Source organism: Vipera ursinii, assembly GCF_947247035.1.
Source record: "Vipera ursinii genome assembly, chromosome: 6".
Taxonomy (NCBI): domain Eukaryota; kingdom Metazoa; phylum Chordata; class Lepidosauria; order Squamata; family Viperidae; genus Vipera; species Vipera ursinii.
In genome coordinates, this window is record NC_139515.1 from 55,296,678 (window position 1) to 55,317,742 (window position 21,065).

Consider the following 21,065-nt stretch of genomic DNA (forward strand, 5'->3'; position numbering starts at 1 on the left):
ATCTGGTTAAGAAGAATTTAGTTTTTAGAACAGAATTAAAGGGTTGGAAGGGACCTCAGAGGTCTTTAGTCCAACCCCCTCTCAAGGTAGGAGACCTTATATCATATGAGTCAAATAGTTGTCCAGTCTATTTTTGGAAACCTCCAATGGTGGAGCACAAACAACTTCAGGAGGCAAGTTGTTCCATTCATAAATTGTTCTCACTGTCAGGAAATTTTTCCTTAGTTCTGTGTTGGATCTCTCTTTAAAAAGCTTCCGCTTATTACTCCTTGTCCCCCCTCTAGTGCTTTGGACAATAAGTTGGTCCCCTCTTCTCTGACAGCCCCTCAAGTACTGGAAGACAGCTATCATATCACCTCTAATCCTTAGGCTATAAGTACCTAGCTCCTCAACCGTTCATCATATGATTTAGCCTCCATACACCTCATCATCTTTGTTGGTCTTCTTTGCACACTCTCTAGGATTGCAGCACCAGTACTAGATGCAGTATTCCAAATGTGACCTCACTAATATGGTAGAAAGCAGTTCTTGTGATCTTGATGCTATCCCTCTGCTAATGCAGCCTAAAACTGTATTGATTTTTTTGGCAGCTGCAGTTCACTGTTGGCTCATACTGGTGCACTAGGACACCTAGATCCCTATCACAGGTACTACTATTGAACCAGGTATTACCTATTCTAAACTTCTGCATGTGGTTTTTCCTGCCTGAGTGCAGAATCTTATTTTTCTCACCACTGAACTGCAGTTTGTTGGATAGGGCCCATTACCCAAGTCTGTCAAAATATTTCTGAATGTTGAGTCTATCTTCAAAAGTGTTAAAATTTTCCCCCCAGCTTGGTGTCATCTACAAATTTGATGAGTTCCCTTTCTATCCCCTTATCTAGATCATTTACAAAGATGTTGAAGAGTATTAGGCTCAAGACAGATCCTTGAAGTATCCCACTGCATACTTTCCTCTATGTAGATGTAGTTCCATTGAGGGCTACTTGCTGGGTGCGGTTGGTCAGCCAGCTGCGCATCCATCTGGTGATGATGCTGTGTAACCCACATTTCTCTGACTTTTCAAGTAATAGGGTGTGATCTACTTTTGTCAAATGCCTTACTGAAGTTCAAATATACTATGTTCACAGAATTTCCGTGAATCCACTAATTTAATCACTTTATCAAAGAAGGCAATAAGATTTCTCTGATAAGCTCTGTTTTTAACAAACTGGCTTCTAGTAATCACCTTGTTCATTTCTATTGCTCATAAATCTGCTGCTTGATTAACTTTTCTATGATTTTCCCAGATATTGATGTCAAACTGATTGGCCTATAATTTCCTGGATTTGTTTCTTTCCCCTTTTTATAGATTGACACCACATCAGCTCTCTTCTAGTCTTCTGGTAGTTTACTCTGTTCCCTAATTCTTCATTTAAATGCTTACTATTTCCAGCACAAACACATTTGTTTTATAAAAATTAGATACATGATGCACATTAAATCACCGTGTCTAATCTGGTATTTTGTGCCTTGAACCGAATAGGTTAATTTCTTGTTAAAATTGTAAATATACTTTTAAATATACAATTGCAATGCATTCCTTAATTTTTAAAACTATCAATGTAATTATATGAAGCATTCTGCCCAATTTTCTAGTCTCTTCCCATCTGTGATAAAATGCAGTAATACCCAATAAAGTTAGTTTTATACATTTTATTATAAATTTGGGGGTTTAAAGAGCTTTTACTGAAATGGTTTAAGATCACATTTTTGAAATGAATTTCTCTAACAGTGCCAGCTTCTGCAACTCTGTTTGAAATGGTTTGATTATTCTAGAAATTGCTAACTACTTGTTGTATTTATGCTTTGTAAATATAAATCAAATACGTGTGAATGTAATTTTGGGCAATTAATATTGTGATTGCATGTTAAAATGATCCATTCTCCAATTCATTTATTTATGATTTATATGATGTATTGAACATTTTGCCATGTGGTTACTGAATATTCAAACACCTGAATCTGTAACAGGTGAAGGGCTCTCACACAAGCCTCTTTAGATTTATTTATCTTGGACCAATTACTAATTGAAAGTAAACAATCCAAGACTTGTGTTTGCAGACAGTAGATAACAGGGAAATCAGAATACAGATCTATAAAGAGATTGTTCTGTCAGCTAAAAATGAATAAAATATGTGATTGCAGATATCAGTCCCTCTTTCTAACAGAGTAACAAAAGCAGCTGTTGCCACATCAGTGTGAAAGAAAATATGGGATAAAGTGAAGAAATACATAGTCCAATTTGATTTGATTAGATTTGTTTTAAGTTCCATAAACTGGTTAAACAGTTTAGTCACCTTAGAATTATGGATAAGAAGTCAAGTCAGTTTGTATGTGTTTTATTTATTAATGTATTTATGTCCTATGTGTTCCCTGAGTGCATAAGGCCCAGTTTCACACCTATAACAAACATCCTGTGAGGTAGATTGGATTGTAAAATACTAAAGTCAGGTTTGAGGTTGAGTAGAGTTAGAACCCCATTATTGTATTGTATTGTATTGTATTGTATTGTATTGTATTGTATTGTATTGTATTGTATTGTATTTTTATTATACCATACCATTACCATACTATACCGTACCGTACCATACCATACCATACCATACCATACCATACCATACCATACCATACCATACCATACCATACCAGCATTACATGCGACACTATGTTACACTACATTACACTACACTACACTACACTATACATTGGCTTGCAATACAGTGTAACACATAAATACAGGTATATCTTTATTAAACAATCTAAGTATTAGGGACAAAGGAATAGCACATTAGAAACCACAAGATTGGTGGTTTCTTAATTCATGGTTTAAAAGAAAATAGTTCAGAATAAATGCTACCCAATTCAGTTTAGGTCCTGAGTTCCACTTGAGATTTGTACCTCCAATCAATACAAATAGTGTAATTTTATTTCTTTTAAAAACTGGAAAGGGATAACATACAAAGATGTCCTGAGAAAAAGAATAGAAATAAATGAAGAGGTTTTGGAATTATTACCTCTTAAATTCTTATTTTTTAAAAAAGGCAACAATAGACATTTTTGATCTCTGCATATTTACAGTTTTCTGAAAGATTGCGTTTGTGTGGGGAGAGGTTGTGTAACAAATGACCTTTAAAATGTAGGGTTGTTAAAAAATAATTCCTTAATATTTGGCAGGCATCTTTAAAAACACAGCACATCTTGTGAAGATATCTCTTGAAAAAGAATCTGCTAAATTACACCTGGAGTTCTAATTCAGATTTACAGAAGTCTCACTGAAACCATCATCTTAATTACGTTGATTAAAGTTTTGTAAATTTCAGTGGTTTTATACATTGAGATCTAAACCAATATCTGAAACTATCAAGAGTTTATAATTAGTTCATGATTAGCATTGTTTTAGAGGGATAATTCCTATTGAACATAGTGGAATCTTCCTATAAACATCAGGAGGGGCAAGTTGGCAGAGGGATGTGTGTGTGTGTGTGTGTGTGTGTGTGTGTGTGTTTGTAGAAAATTCCATTTTTCCATCATTACTAATACCATATCATCTATTGATTATAGTTTTTTTAAAAAATATCAACTTACAATCACACAGACTAAAGTAAATATGAATGTCCAGAGCGATAATTCCCTGAAAGACTGACTTGGATATTGCAACAAAATTGAGATGGGTCAAATGCATACAGTTACCAAGTGATATTATTACTGAAATACTGGCAGGTGTGCTATGATGAAAAATGTTAATACATGGATAGTTCCTAAGGCACAATGATAACACTTTTGTATTTTTATTTTTTACTAAAAAAATTGTGAAATTGGATTTAAGGGACAAAAATATTGCATCATTAAACAGAAGTTTTCTCTAATTTACCATTTCGTTTCAAAAGAAAATATATACGTTTGGGACACTTTTTGTGAAAGCAGGTCTTTACTGCATGAGTAGCTATTTTATTTCCAGATGGTTTTCCTGTAGGCTTGACTGTAGAATAGCAGGTGTACCATTCCAAAGTGTCTTTACAAGTGGCTCAGCAGGATCTCTGCCGTACATCCACAGGAGACTGCTCATCTGTTTAATCCTTATATTTTAGTCAACCTTCCTTATTATGTGTGCAGGGCTCTGACGCTCAGCTGGATTTTGACACTCAGAATGAATTGATGGAGCTCTTTGATCTTTCCAGTGTATTGCATCTGTTTCATCTTTCTTCTTAATGCATTCTCTTTCCTCACACTTTATTTTAGCTTTTTTCATATGAATTCATCAATTTTATTTATTCTGCTTTATCTCACAACAGTAATCATTTTATATGTATGCAGTTTAAAATATACCAAATGGCTAAAAAATGTAAGTTTGTTGTGAATAAACATTTTACAGGAACCAAACGTTTACATGAGAACAGGAAACATTTCTTAAAATATACAATTAATTACAGAGGTTTGATATACTATTATCAAAATATATATTGGTTTCATTTGGGTCTTTTTTCAGTACATGTATGCACAATAGACATATACATTTGTTTTGGGCACTGTTGGAGTATTTAAACCAATTAGGTTTATTATATGTAAGAAAGTTCTTAATAATTTTAGAATTGTAGCAGTGGAGTACGGAGCATCCAGTTTATTGAATTATAAAGCTTATAATAAAGAATTGGTTATCTGAGTGTTTATATTCACTTTATTCTGATCTTTTTCTTCTGTAATTAGAATCTATTGCAGTTACTGATACTATTATTCCATGTAATTTATAGAGGTGAGATAGTCATCAGCTTCAAATAAATATGAAGATTGGCACTAGTTTTCTTTATTTGCACTGAAGCCAACATTTCTTTTTTTAAAAAAAATTGGCAGTAGTACAGTTTTATAATCTGTTAGAAAGAATCCAGCTTTGAAGGTTTCTTGAAGGGCTGGGAGCAGAATTTTATAGCAAATTTCCAGATGTCTCCTTTCAGATTTACATTAGAACTTCAGCTCAAGGACACATCATTCTGCTTTCGAATAAAATATATATGTAGTTGCAGCAGAATGGTCCATGTAGTAGAATAAGTTATAAAATATGATCAACAGTAGAACTTTTCTTCCTTCTTGCTGCAATCTTATAAATGGGTTTGTGAAAGTAAAAGACTTACATGAATAAGAAGTTAGAGTTAAATCTTATGGCAATACTTTTGAGCACATCTAAAATCCTTCCTTTTCTTAAAGAAGTTCAAACTTCCCTCTTCTAGATTTTACCATTACAATAGCTCTAACAGATAATTTGATCAAAGAGATAGCTACTGGTTTAAAGTTACCAGTGCCCTTTTATGGGCAAGAAAGAACTTGAACCTGATATCTCCAATTGTACTCCAACATCATTACCACTGTAGTACACTTCCTTTCTATGCTTTCAATGCAAACCAGTGGTGAATTGGTAAACAAGTGGAAGTCTTTTTCCATTCATGCCAAAATAATAGATTAAGGAATGTAGCTGATACATGCAATATAAGTCCGTAAAATCAAAATTATGAACAAAGCAAATGGATAGATACAGATATTTCACACATTTTTACTGAAGCAAATGATCAGAATAAACCGGTAATTTTTTGTAGTAGCAATATGGTTGTTGTTTTTCTTCTTCTATTCAGTTGTGTCTGAAAATTGGAGACTGCATAGATAAGTCCCTGTGGTTTTCTTGCCAAAGTTTTTCAGAAGTGGTTTGCCATTGCCTTCTTCCTAGGATTGAGAGAGAGAGGCCTAAGGTCACCCAGTTGGCTTTGTGCCTGAGGTGGGACTAGAACTCACCCTCTCCTGCTTTCTAGCTTGATGCCTTTAGCCTCTATACCAAATGGGCTCTTAGAAATACTGTTACTGCATAGTAATTGTCCAGGTTTGCAAGTTTGTGTTTCACCAGAGGGCAGGTGTATGTATCTGTGCCTATGCACATATGTATATGAGTTTTAAATGTCTATACTGATACAGGTAGATAAAAAATTTTCCGATCCTAGTATAGTTGTGTACTATAGCATACTAATTAATGAGCTTATACTGGCATTTGTCTCAGAATATTTTTTAGTTTAGGATTAATATTTAGCAATATTCATTATAGTAAATAGTGATTTGACATTTATTGCTCCTTAGAAATTTTGAAGCATTCATCTCCAAATTGCAAATATAAATTCACTGATTATTGGGACATTTTTTTAAAAATAGTATTTTCAGAGTAAAAGCCTAAATTCAATATAATTAAATATATTGTTTCAGTAACATGAATAATGAATATGGGATAATTCTCCTTGTTATGGATGCATTAAATTAGTGAACAATTTCTAACATGGCTATAATGTTGAATAAATGTGCGATTGAAACCCATTGAATGGGAAACCAGTATTTCCATGCAATTAATGCAGCTGAGAACTCCAGACCAATGGAATCCCTCCCTCAGTTCCTCTGTAACATTATTTCTTCTCTTGTAGGACTTTCTAATGGAATTTTGAGGCTTTGCCTTCACCTGTTAGTAAGCAATTTACGTTGTATTTAAAAGTATATAGTATTGCATACTGAATGTCATTTGCTAAATACAGATTAGAAGAATTACAGAATCACAGATCGAGAAGGGGCTTTTTATATCACTGTATCCAATTTTCTCAGTGCTGGAGTTTAAACTAAAGCTTTCCTGTCGATACTATCAAGCTTCTGTTTGAATAAATCAAGTGAAGGAACCGATCACTTCTCAGAGTAATTGGGTTCCATTTTTCAACTGTTTTACTGTTTGGGAATTTTTCTAACACTGAAATAGCAGTGCTTTTCTATAACTTAAATCCATTATTGTGTCTTTCATTCTGCAGTAGCGACAGTTCTTGAATTTCAACAGTGACATCCTTTCAGATATTTGGAAAGTATTATCATCATATATCCTTGCATGCTTTTCTTATCAAAGCAAGGCATTCCTAATTTCTTTTATCTCTCTTCAGAGCACTTTGTTTCTAGTACTCATTATGAGGTTTTTCCAATAATTTGGAAATAATATTTCTGTTGATACAACCTGGTTTTTTCCAGTCATGTCACATATTTAACTCATTCTCAGTATGAAAATAACTGTTATTCCAAGGTCTTATTTACAAGTATCATAACCCAGTCTAGCATCCCCCAAACTATACCTGTTTCCTAAATGCAGAACTACTCTTTGTTTTTGTAAAATGTTATTCTGTTGTTTTCAAACGATTCATCTAACTCTCCAGTATAATTTTGCAATTCAAATTGTTAAAAATGTAGAATAGTATTGGACTGAACCTTATGGTACTTGGCTTAATATTTGATAATGTTGATCATGAATAATAAATGACAGTTGAATTTTCACTTAATTGTCAGGCTTGACACCCTACATTTAATAGAGATCAATGCATAGTTCCACTGTGTGATGATGGAATTGTGATACTGTGACATTTACAGAAATCAAGCAATCAATGCACAAATTGCACTTGCAATTTTTAGATTTCTGAAACCAAAGGACTGGATTAGGATGACAGCAATAAGGTCAAAAGGAAGCTACTAGTTCCATTCTATTATAGCATGTATTTTATGGGGAATACTACAGTTTTTGTTACAGCAATGTTCTCAGTGCACTACAACCTGATATTTTGACAGATTGTCTCAGGTTATCCTGATAAATAAGAATTTTAGGAATATTTCATATTATAAGCCTGGACAAGTTGCAGTCAATATTGACAGATCTCTAGTAAAGATCATGGAGGAACAATTGTCCACAGCAAAGCAAAAATTAACCAAGATGATGACATATACATGACACAACTCTTGTCCTTATACGCTTATGTCCAGATATCATTTATCCTTCCTGGGCCTTCCCTTAGACGCCCATGCATGGAGGTCTCTTTTTTTGTACAAAAAAAATCTCAAGAACTTTTTGTGTAAAGTGTCTACTATTAATAAAATATCTGGCTGGGTATTATGGGAACTGTATTGAAATATGTATGGAAGGCTACAAATTGGGAAAGGATGATTACAGATTATTTACATTTTAGATAATAAGTAAGCCATTATTTAATTAACCGTATGCTAATTCTGAGGCACTAACTTTTCACCTGTGGATCATAGAGACATAACATTGGAAATGTAATACCATCCTTTTGGCTCTATGTGTAATTTTTTTCAAGATTTCTATTGTTAAAAACATCTTCACTTTCTTGAGAGTACTATTTATTTTTCCCCATATGTACTTGATTATGCATATATTTCAGCAGTAAAGGTTTTCAGTGAGTTCTTCTTCATTCTATATAGGCTGTACGTGGCAATGATTTTTGTAAAATATGTTCTGCCATCTGTGTGCACTACAATGATGTAAACTGAATTTGTTAAAATATTGGGAAGAAATGAATGACAAACATCAATGAGTGAATGCATTTTTAAAAATACTACAATAGAATAAACATGGAACAAGGTTTTCTTGAAAGCAGCGTGTTGTCTTGTATAATGTTAAAATACAGCACCTCAGTGGGGCTTAACATGAGTAAACATTGTTATTTGGTGTAATTAGGCTACAGTTTTATCCATGGGGATAAGTCAATTCAAATTAATACTTATTTATATGGTCCTTTATTTTTTCTGAATTATTTAATATGCTTTTAAAAATTAGATAAATATTCCTATATTTAATAATTTCACAATAGTAATTAGGGATGAAGGAAGCTATTTTATACTTGTATGCTATGTCATCATTAGTCTACTTTGTAACGTAAGAACTTCTTTTAAGAATTTCTTTTATCTTTCTGCCTTCATTCCTTCTTTTATTCTTGTCCCATCTTCTAATTATTCTCAAGATTAGTATAATAAATTTAATAGTTTTATGACAACTCTGAGTAAATGGGTTGTCTCATAATCCTTACAATTATTTAAGAGAAAATATAGTACTGAGAAATATTTTGATTAAAAAATGTGAATTATTGTTGCAATCATGACATGTTAAAGTGTAGCTTCACAATGTCAATTTTTAACACCTCAAACAACTGCTAATATTAATTAGCAAAAAGAAAAATTTGTACTGTACTGTAGAACCATCCTGCTTATTCAAGGTGTTTTGCTTTTAGTTATTTTAACATAACCTAGTGTAGTCTTTTTTACATTTTAAAATTATCATCTGTTTTACTGAATGTATATTTTATTTTTATTGATAATTTTTCTATCAGAACCTAGCAATATCTATCTTCCTTCCTATTTCAAATAAGCAATATATTTTGCAATTTCAGGATTAACAATAAAATATTACTAACACATAACATCCATTTAGGAATGTAGCAGATAGAATTGTAGTGCCTGTTGCATTTGTAAGAATTCACAGTCTAGTTAAGACAGAAGGTATCTACAGAGAAGATTTTAACGGGTCCAATTAAGACTATCCATTTGTGAAAGGCAACCTCTGGGTAGACGTTGGAACACCTATTTTGTCAATGGGAACAGCTTGTGTCATAATTTAAAGGGAATTGTCTAGATGTTCAAGTGGTTCTGTCTAATTCCTAATTTTTAAGTATGTTTTAGTAATAAGGTTAGACTTGAAATCTCTCAGTAGAGGTTTACATATGCATCATAGTTTGAACTTGAAGCCTGCTTTTGAGATACGGATATGCTCTTGGTCCCAAATCAATCTTGTCATTCCTTAGCAAGCAATGAAAGATAATAAGTACTATTCACCTGATTGCCTTCCTGCTCTGAGACAGCTGGTGACGCTTGTCTTCCTGATAACCAGGACTTTCAGATCTAAGGCAGGGATAAAGAAAAGCTGGGAGCTTGCTGAATCTAAATTTGACAGTCGATGGCAGTGTTCAGGGGTCAGGAGGGATAGAATCTCTGACACGTATAAGAAAGGAACAAAATTTATCTGCTCTGGTTGCAATGATTAGATGTCTCGTTGTCTGGCTTTCTTATAGTGGATGATTGATCGTGCCCGCCAGCTGCCTAATATCATAATTAACAAAGTTGCTACCGTGTCTGAGAAGTTTAATCGAAAAAAATTGCCAACAGTGTGATGCTGTTGTTACCCATAAAGATCAGAAGCAGGGCAAAGTCGACTTTTGGACTAATGGAGCTGCAGAACTATGTGGGCAGAATAAGAAGTAGATCACCTGAATGGATAATGGTATGTGCTTTGTTTCTGAACTGCATTTTCCATATAGAGAGAGATTTTAGTTTTCTTTTTCAAGATGTCATTTGATATAACTCCATTAGTATTTGATGCTTTCTTGATGTTTACTATCTGCATAGTTACCATTGTTAATTATGTTGTGAAATTATTTTTTAAAAACAGTTGCGAATGTGGTAATTGTTGCCATGGTTATTCGATCTCCCTCTAATTACAAGCATATTCTCTAGGGTTTCCATGTTTTCTTAGAATGTGTCATGTAAAAAAAGTAACATAAAATAAACATGAAAATATAGTCAGTGCCTATTTGTAGTATGCTGAGGGATGTTCTCTGGTATATATATTTAGGCACTTGACTATGGTTATGAAAGTTTCTAACAATATCTGATTTACAATCCTGACTCTAAATTCCCCAGATCATTTAGGAAATATCCAGGCATCTCATTACTTGATCTGAAATCTTTATATGTTTTACTGGTGAAAAAAAATACTCTACTGGGTTCTTTCTTTGTTGGAGTGTGTGTGTGCGTGCGTGTGTGTGTGTGTGTGTGTTTTGTAAGCTTTATTTGCTCACACGGTTGTCCCTGGAGTACCTGTGATATTGCCATTCCAATATATGACAGGGAATATTTACAGTGATGTGTATGTCCATGCCTCATATAACAAAGAGAAAGATAAAGAATGTGAAATTGTAAAAAAAAAAGACAAAGGAAACAATAGCTGGCTTATAGAACAGCACATGGAAAATACTAATAGGAAAACATTTAAATCCTATACATTTCTGCAGCTTAGATTTAATGAAGCATGTGGAAAAAGAAATCTTGATTTGACTGGCTGATAATTGTGAATTATTATTATTAGAATTAAATTATACATTTAATGAAACATGTACCTATAGGGATACAGTTTAACTAAATATGTAATGGTGTGATGGAAGATTGTTGTCATAACAAATATATATCTGAAAATTATTCTTTTTTATACTTTGTTTACTCTGTTTGCAATAAAAAAATAGAAGTTGCTATTGAATATAAACATAGCCCATTCAATATTTTAAAAATTAAAATATAACAGTATCTTTAAGTAAAATTCAATTAATTTTACATTGTTTGATCAAATTTATAAAGAAAATAATTAAAAGTGGTGCCTAGCAGTTTGCCTTTTCTCAGCCTTTTTATAAAATTGCCCTAATCAGAAATATTCTTTCATATCATCATTAGACAATAATTTTAACCTTCCTTGACATTTTTATTGTTTGGCTTTGGTTTAAGCAAATCAATACTTTGTTCTGCCTGGAACAAAGAATTGTATAAATAGAATAAGGGAAAACAGATTAGTGATGCAAATTTCAAATAGAAGGAAAAACATACGGTAAGTAGCTAGAATATTGTTGCTTTAATCAGCACACCCATAATATTTCAAGTAAATGAAATTTAATGTGTTTTTAAAATTCAGCTGGAAAACCAAGTAACTGTATGGATTATAAAAGGAATATTAAAAAGGGAGGTGGGTAGTAGGATTTTGTGAGGGATTGTATATTGGAAGTTTAACTTTTGTGTCAGGTTTTTTAATGTTTATGGTTTTAATATGCTTACGTATTATGTTGTTTCATTATTGATAATGTTTTAATTGTTGATAGGGAGCTGTACATAGTTCAATATAAGATGGGAGGCTATATAAATGTTTTAAATAAATAAATAATAGTGTCACAGCAAATGTTTTTGACTTTTAATAGGACTGTTTTAGGGGTAGCGGCAGTGAACTTGTAATAGTTTCAGAGGAAATAATAACTTTTAGGAATATGTTAACAGCGAATGTGCTAATATACACATTATCAGATTAGCAATATGTTATTTGACATTGTAATAATAATATAATAAAGGTTCCCCAGATGAGACAATGTGCAATTTTTATTTGTGATTAAAGTTTGATGAACCTTTGATTAAGCTTCCAGAAATTAAAACCCAATTCCAAAGAAATGAGCTCAATATAATTTTTAGATACAAGAAACAAATGTTTATGATCAAGTTTTTAAAGATATTTTAATTTTCCTTTTTTCTTCTTTATGTCAGTAAGAAGATAGTATAATACAAAGGACTATGGCACAGACTGAGCCGTGTTACTTTAAACACCAAAATTACTTTCTAGAATTCGGAAAAGTTACCTGCAAAGGAATTTCAGTACTGTGGCCGAAACGATTAAAAATAGGTAAGATGAAAAGTGTTATTTGTTATACTGTGTTCTTGTGTTATTGGTCATTGATAGCCTAAACAGGAAAATATTTTATATGTTTTAATAGCAGTCTCTGAAGTTACTACATGATATCAAAATGTAGCATAGAAAGAAGTTTAAAATGTAGTTTTATATTTACATGAATAAATACTATTGAATTCAGAAAGGCTTAAGCAAACAAAGCATATATAAAATTTCCCTGATACTCATATGTGTGCATTGATTTTTGTTATTTATATATAAAGGCTAGGAAGAGGTCTAATAATTTTTATATTAATTATATTTCTACAATTTTGATTATGATGTAAAATTTTGAGGTTTTGAGGCATTGACAATATGACATTTTAGTACTTTACATTTTTAATAGGAAGAGTTATATGAAGAACCTTATCATTTTTTTTGCAGAAATATCACTATAATATTTTCATTGTATTCAATCTACAGTATATTGGATTTGTGACCTATTTATATATTTAGTTTAATTTATCAAAGGTTCATAATCAGTCAGAACTATCTTATTATTTATTAAACTTTGGAATTATTCTTAGATGAATTTTATAATATCTTGAACATGAATTCATGTCCACGTTCCTAGTTTTCAATTTAAAGTAAAAAGGATGTTAAAGATACAAGGAGGTGATTGTGTTGGGTGTGAAACTCACTGACTAGATTTTTGCTGTACTTTACTTTAAAAAGGCCAGTATTTTCTGTATTATTATTCCACATTTTTTTCTAAATCTAATGCTTTTTCAAAATATTAAAATATTTGAAAATTATTTCCAAATTCAGCTAAAACAAGTTTGCCACTGTATACAATCAATTTTTTTTTCCAGGAATACTCTATGTTTTGTATAGACGTCCTCATAATCTTTAAACCTCTAATTATTACCTGTGCAACATGGTGTAGTATTACTGATAAACTTCTCCTGAATTAATCAGCTTTATTCATTGGACAGTTTTAAATGTTGAAGTGCTTTAATTACTTCTTTATTATTATTATTATTATTATAAAAAATCTGGTACACAGCTAACAAATGAAAAGTCATGTTGACTTATTGCTGTATGTAATTTGGAACAACAAATTCATCATTAAGTCCACAAAGAGGAAGTTTTTAAATAAAATTATAGAAAATGTTTGTTGAATTGGATCATTTCAGAATAAACTTTTTCTTGCTCATAGCAAAACAGCATTTTTATAAAACAGAGTGAAACATTAAGTACTGTAGGAAGCCACAGTTTAACTTGTGTTTTGGGATTGATAGAAAAGCAGTGTATCAGAGTGCCTAGAAGAGAAAACAAGAAACAAATCAGAAGAAAGCTAGATAATGGAAACTTCATTTTATCATGTATAAGGATTGTTATTTTTTTTCAAACAAGACAATAATTTGATCCCAGTAACTTTAATGTCTGTAGCAGTCTACTCAGCAGAAGATGCATTTCAGTCAGTAAAATAAATTGGAGGAAGATATTGATAGATGCATAAGATAGGCCTGTCCAGTTCAGCTGTACAACTATTTTTTTCATTGATGAAACAGAAAATTCTGCTCTTTATGTTTATTACAAAACAAAGATCCCCATTTTAAAGGTTAGAAATAGCAGTTGTGAGCCAACTTTAATATCGGTGTTAACGTCACTGAATGCTTAGTTTCTATTGTTTAAAACATATTAATGCCATTAAAATAGTAATAAATATGCAGTCTTCTGCCCTTTACAATTTATTTCTCTCTTTCATCAAAGTTGAATTCCTACCTTTTGCCAAGGTAGAGCAGTACTTGCTATTGTTGTGTAAATGTTAAACAGCCTAAGGTGGCAGCTATCTTCTACCTAGTCCTTCCATTCACTCTTAAAATACCCTCTCAGGAGAAAAAAAAATCTTCTTACAGGATTCCATAAAATACGACAGAGGTAGGAAACTAACTTGCTGTAAAAGTGGTTAAATTGCATTTCTTACTGAAGTAAGAAAAATGCATGCTTTGAAGTTTATATTAGCATCATATTTTAACATGAGATCAATTTATTGCTCTGGAAAGTAGCAACATTGAATCCAATGACTTGTGGAAGTGCAGAAGAGCATAGGTTCCACAATTAATCCAAATAATTAGATTCCTGGTTAATTAAACTGTACTGCTTGTGTTTATTTTCTTGAAATAAAATTCACTGAATTCTGCAAGCTTATTTCTGATTGAACATGAGTAAGACCACTGATATGATTTTTTTTTACCAATCCTAATTTATAACTGTTTTCCCCAAATATTCACTTTTTATTTTAAAAACCTTGAGAAATTACATTTAAGTTAGAAAATTATATATTTCTTTGTGTATATGCTCTAACAGTTTTAATCATGTATACCATTCTACTCAAAACTGTTCTTATTCTGTACTTCATTTAGTATGAAAGTATCATTGCACTTTGATAATTTCCTGTATATCCTACCTAGCATGATTATCCTCTTGTATCCTCTTATGCATACTGTCTTCAGCATATGGATTTGTACTATATAACCTGACTTCTAAAAGTTTACAACATTGTTTATTTACTTTCCACTTTTATAACATTTTTCTAAAAGTACCATGTATTGATTAAAATATTATGACTGACAGCCAATGTGACATAATATTGAAGGTATTGGACTAGCATCAGGGTAGACCCAGGTTCTAATCCAACATCAGTTACTAGATAACTTTGAGCCAATTACTATATCAAAGCCCAACCTACCTCATAGAGTTGCTGCTATGAAAATTAGGAGGACAGAGCAGTATATATATTGCCTTGACTTTCTGAAAGAAAAGAGGAATATTAAATTAATAAGTGCTAATGAGAAACATGTATAGTGGCAGATTATAAGAATGTAAAAAAAGTCATATGAATTGAGGGCCAGTATAGTTCCATTAACTTACCCGAGGGATACATCTTTTATTTAATCAAGCCATTTAATCATGTAAATGGCATCTAACCCAAATTGACAGCTAGAGTTTCCCAGCAATTTCAGTATATTGATGGTACCCAACTTTATATCTCTGCTCCTGATCAATAAAATGATTGCATGCAAGTTCTGTTTTAGTGTATAGAGGCTGGGGGAGTTTGAATAGGAAGAACAGGCTTCAACTTAACCTGAGCAAGACTGACTAGCTCTGCATATTAGGAACCACCAGGAATTTTCCATCTTTATTTCTAGCTAGGGTTACAGTACCAAGCAGATGTATTGCACAGTTTGGAGGTTCTCTGGACTCATGGCTCCTGTTTGAGGAGCAGGTGTTAATCATGGCCAGGAGGGCTTTTGTACAACTTCATATCATTTTACATCTGTTTCTGGAGTGGGAGGCTGGGCTTACAGTTACTGGCACCTTAATTATCTCCCAAACTGCAGAATGCTTTACCTGGGCAGCAGTTACAGAATGCAGTAGGCAGTTAGTTATGTGCATTCCTCAATCAGCACATAATACACTTGTGCTCAAAAAGCTATGTAGGTTGCCAGTATATTTCTGGATTCAGTTTAACATGCTGGTAATTATGGTAAAAGTAAAAGGGATGCGGTGGCTCATTGGGTTAGGACTCTGAGCTTGTTGATCAGATGGTCGGCAGTTTGGCGGGTCGAATCCCGAGTGCCGCGTAACAGAGTGAGTGCCTGTTACTCGTCCCAGCTTCTGACAACCTAGCAGTTCGAAAGCACGTAAAAATGCAAGTAGAAAAATAGGGACCACTACGGTGGAAAGGTAACAGTGTTCCGTGCACCTTTGGCGTCTAGTCATGCCGGCCACATGACCATGGAGATGTCCTTGGACAAGTGCTGGCTCTTCGGCTTTGAAACGGAGATGAGCACCAGCCCCTAGAGTTGGAAACGACTATCACGCATGTGCGGGGGAACCTTTACCTTTACTAATTATGGTAAGGAATGGTAATTCTTGGCAGAGGGCTGATTGTATCTACCTGTCCCATTAGGTTCAGGAGAGCCATACTACAGGTCCCATCTATCAGTCAGTGTCATTTGGCAAAACCTGGAAAAATAGTCTTTCTCTTGTGGCATTCACTTTTTGGAGCACAATCCCCTGTACATTACTTTAGCCCCAATCCTGCTGGCTTTCCACAAGGCTTTTAAGGCAGGGTTGTATCACGAAGCTTGGGGATCCAGATGTGTGACAGAGCTAGTACAACACTTGTACTGATTTATTTGGTAGTTGTTTTGGTTTTCACCTTGCCTGCTTATTATGTATGTGTTATGTAATTACGTATGCAAATTATGTATGTATTAATCTTATGTGCTTTTATATGGTACTTTTAGCTTCTGTTAACTATTTAAAATTATACATTTGAGATGGGCAGCCATAAAAATTGACATATAATTAAGCAAATAAATATCATACAGATATTGTATAATATAGGAAAGATGGAAAAGTAGTAGAGCACCCCGCATTGCAGTAAATAAGGGCTCAAATAATTCTATCCCCTGTAATTAGATGCAACTGGAACCACTGAAAGACATATTCCATATTCTATCCCTTGCACATAGCTCTGAGAATACCACAGTTGGATAGAATTGTATGTCGAAAGGAGTAGAGTAATACAGAGAAAAACTTGAGCGTATACAAAAACATGATGTAAATATCAGCCTAGGTCTGAAAAAGAGGAAGAAAGAAAGAAACTCAAGATTTTCCTGCTTTATTCTTTTCATATAAGAGAGGGGACAGGACCGTCAGGCTTTCAAAATTCTATTACTGTATTACTACAGTAATAAAACAGAATACCAATAGTCTTTGTGGAATCTGTTTCCTGACCTGGCCAATTTCAAAGGGAGGACAGAAGAGTACATAAATTTGTTATTTCCTGAAAAAGATAATTCCCTAGTAAAGTATACTAAAGGTTTGGCAGCTGTTTCATAACTTCTATAGTGTGGCAATATTTATAGGTAACTCCATAATTGAATTATCATTTAGCCTGACATTCAAATCTTATCCCAAAATCAGAACTCAAGTGAAGTTAAAATGCTTCAAATCATGTTGCCGTTTTAAGTGTCTAAATTTGGATAGCAGTAGGCCGACAAGCCCTATAAACAAACAAACAAATTACTATTTTTAGACTAAATAATACTTTTATTTTGTTGCATGACTCATTTCTACCACCACACATCAGGGTCATCTGAAGCAGGAATGTTCACTCTACTGTTTTACAGAAGCTGCATTGCATTTTAAGGGAACTGTACGTTTTGTGCAATTCCATTGGACATTCATGACTAGTTGACAAGATTCATGTGATTGGCCAGCTTGCTTCATTTATTTAAATAAACATATAAATCATTTATTCAAATATTTCCTTTTCTGGAAAAGCTGTTGTTCTATTATTGCTGAAAGCCAAATTTTATACATATAAAAAGAGGGTAAAAAAGGAGAATTCTAGGTCTGAGGGATGAAACATCTAATGTTTCTCTAGTGTGTAAAATCATGGTTGTTTATTCAGAAAAGAAAACAGCCCATTCAGTTTGTAAAGGAATATTGAGGGCATATATACCAGCACTAAGGTGCATAAATGATAATATTCTCAAAATCTTTTCTTGAAAATTTTCAGAGGAACAGTTTAAGAAAAAGAATAAGAATTTGTAAAGTAAAAGAATAATAAATACAGATTATGTTCAGCTAATGACAAAAAATGACATGCTGTTTACAAAGAAATCAATTCAAGCTTATATCGATTTATTATGAGAACAGGAATTTTCCAAGGATAGCAGTCATTTTAAATATTTGTTCTTTAAAAAATCAATAATACTTTTCATGAATTCTCCCTGTGGAATTCTAGTTACAATCTGACAAAGGCCTTTGTCACTGACAGGTTCCTACTCCCACTTTTTTCTAATTTTTGGACTAATTAAACATGAACATAACTCAGTGTGCTAAAAATTACATTTATCTCTATCCATCTATTATATAAATTTTATTGTAATGAATAAAAAAGAGAAAGTTGAAGTCAGAGATTGTTTGATTAGAGTTTTTTTTCTAAATATTTAACCAGATGTTTGAGTAGATATTCCTTCTTTGCTGAACTTATTTTCTACCTTTCCAGGGTGTGTGGATGTACGTGTTTAAAAAGTCAAAACGGCCACTGCAGTCATGTGATTGAAGCTTTCCCACTTTCTGGCAACACAAAAAAGTGATCGGGCTATAATTGCACAATTGTGGGACCATGTTGATTTTTTTTTACTCCCCTGATGACATATTGTATTGTTATCTCTTATACCCTACTTTTGCCTGCTGATCGTTGTAAGCCAATAAGCTACACTTAAGTGGAGCTGTTTTCCTATTATGATATAATTTAATTGAAATATTTGTATTTAATACTAGTCTGTTGCCTTTTCATTTCCATAATAAGTAGATGACTTTGGTGAGGTGCATTGATATTATAATCACTCTACTTAAGTATAGGTATCCTCAGGAAAAAGTGCACTGCTTTTTCTTATATAAACTTTATAACATGTGGAAATATTGTAAAATCTTGTGCATAAAAGGCTGAAGATAATTCTGCCCTTAAATTTATTTTCACCTGTAGTGAAAATTATGATGGTTAGAAATGTGAAAATTTTTAATGCAGCATTCCATGTCTTAGTTACAATTTTGGTTAAATAGAGTTAATCCTACATTATGAGGCATTAATACCAAGCAGTCAAGCTACTGTGTGTTTGTAACACATGGGGGCATTTTTTCCCAGCAACATACTGTGTAAATATTCCTGAATGGAAATATTAAGCATATTTTATCATTGCAGACATTACTTTTCTGTGAGATGAAAAGATAAGTGAATTAGTAACAAGCTTGCCACAAAGTTGTAGCAGGACTAGAAAGACATGCAATTACAATACATCATTATGTGTAAAATGTTAGTTGTTTAGCCTAAGAATTAGGGTAGTTTATACTTATATCAATAAAATTGGAATAATTAAAGATGCATATCAGACTATGTCTTCAAACCATGCCTTCTCCATGGCTGCACCCTCCCCAGACATCTAGATGGCCTCCACTCTATTAGCATTTCTCCCTGTTGTCCTGGCATTTGGGCGAATGCTACTGCTGATGTGCCTTTTTGTTTTGGGAATTGTTTTAATCATGATAGTATATGTTATATATTATTACTGTGATATTAACCAATGTATGCTGACCAAAATCACTCTTTGAGTTGAAATAAATAAACATTTTTATTTACTTTATTCTGTAACCTCATTGGTTTAAATGGAATAATGCAGATTATGACAATAACAAAACAAAGTAATAGTAATAACAGTGCGATCCCTGACACGTAGATAGTATGACAAGAATATCAGGAAGAACCTCAGAGGCAAGTTCAAGTACTCATTCTAATGGGTTGTTTTGCTCGGTGATCTTGCTGGAGTCTCAGCCAACTCTTTATCCTGGCTTGGGGTGAGAAAATCTATTTTGTTATTTATGGCAAAGTAAAAACTAATGCAACTTACCCTGAGCTGCCTAGAGGAAGATGGAATAATTAAGGAATAATTGTCAGCATGAATTGTGAACTACTTAGCTTTGATTATAATAATGATACAGCATAAGGTCATTATCTATTTCTTGTATTTAAATATTTAAAGAAGGCCAGGTGACAAATTGGCTAGTTGACAATGGTTTCTGAAACCGTTGGCAGGAAGATTCGGTCAGTATTGCACTGTAAATGGGTGTTCTCTCATTATAAGAAATTGTGATAAGTTGTTGTTCAGTTGCTTCCAATCTTTGGATTCAAGGGACAACAGTTAATCAGGCTTTTCTTTCAATGTTTATAAATCTATGCTCATGATTTCAATCATAGTATCTAGTGAAGTATCTAACCATAATGACTTCTACTGGTCTTTTTTTGTCTTATCTTCAATTTTTATAATTGTCCAAACTTACGTTTCTGAAGTGAATTTATCCAAGGTATCATGATTGGGGTGCTATTTAGATTCAGTAGCATTTGGAGTTATTCACATACACACGATACAAGTGTAGAGCATAAAGAAGATCAACTTGATGGAAGAAGCAAGAATTGTTGCTTAGATAAAGAGGCTAAAACATCTTTTAAATCACGAGAAATGAGATAATATTTGGAAGCAGCTCAGGTTAATACCCCTTTAATTCAATGGAGTATAAGAAAAGAATGGAAGTAAATCACAATGAGACTTGGTTATTATTGTCAAAAAGTAGATAATAAAATAAATAAAAGTACTTTTAACCTTTCTAAGGAATTGATTTTTTGATCTGGTCTGTCTAAAAGAGCTTATAATAAGTTTCCATGCAGTTGAGCTAAAAGGAAATCAGTCACAATACTTCTACAGTACTTTCCTTTTTCATTGCAGGTAGTCCTTATTTAGTGACTGCCTCATTTAGCAACCATTTGCAATTACGACTGGTGAAAAAGTAACTTTGTGACTAATCCTCACATTTGCAATCTTTGCAGGTGTGTAAGGCAAGGGAAAACGAAGTAAGATCATAAGCACAGTCAGATTTTATTTGGTGACTGCTTCACTTAATGACGAGTTGCTGATCCAATTGCACAGTTAACGGTGTAATTGCAATTTTGTAATACTTCTTAGTTTCTTAAGGAAGGTAAAATAATAATGAAAAAGGAGACTCTGTCTCTCTTTGTATTTTTACCCAATTTACCTCTGAGAATCTTCCAAAACTGATTGGTTTT

The 21,065-nt window shown here is 32.9% G+C and overlaps 2 long non-coding RNA genes across 2 annotated transcripts in view; both read left to right on the top strand.

Moving 5' to 3' along the window:
* LOC310642354 overlaps window positions 1–10,132 on the top strand; it is a 62,911-nt gene extending 52,779 nt beyond the window's left edge. The window contains exon 4 of the long non-coding RNA XR_014492894.1: window positions 9,957–10,132. This is a non-coding gene — a long non-coding RNA (uncharacterized lncRNA). The remainder of the gene's footprint in view (window positions 1–9,956) is intronic.
* Window positions 10,133–12,266: 2,134 nt separating this feature from the next.
* LOC310642353 overlaps window positions 12,267–21,065 on the top strand; it is a 35,484-nt gene continuing 26,685 nt past the window's right edge. The window contains exon 1 of the long non-coding RNA XR_014492893.1: window positions 12,267–12,376. This is a non-coding gene — a long non-coding RNA (uncharacterized lncRNA). The remainder of the gene's footprint in view (window positions 12,377–21,065) is intronic.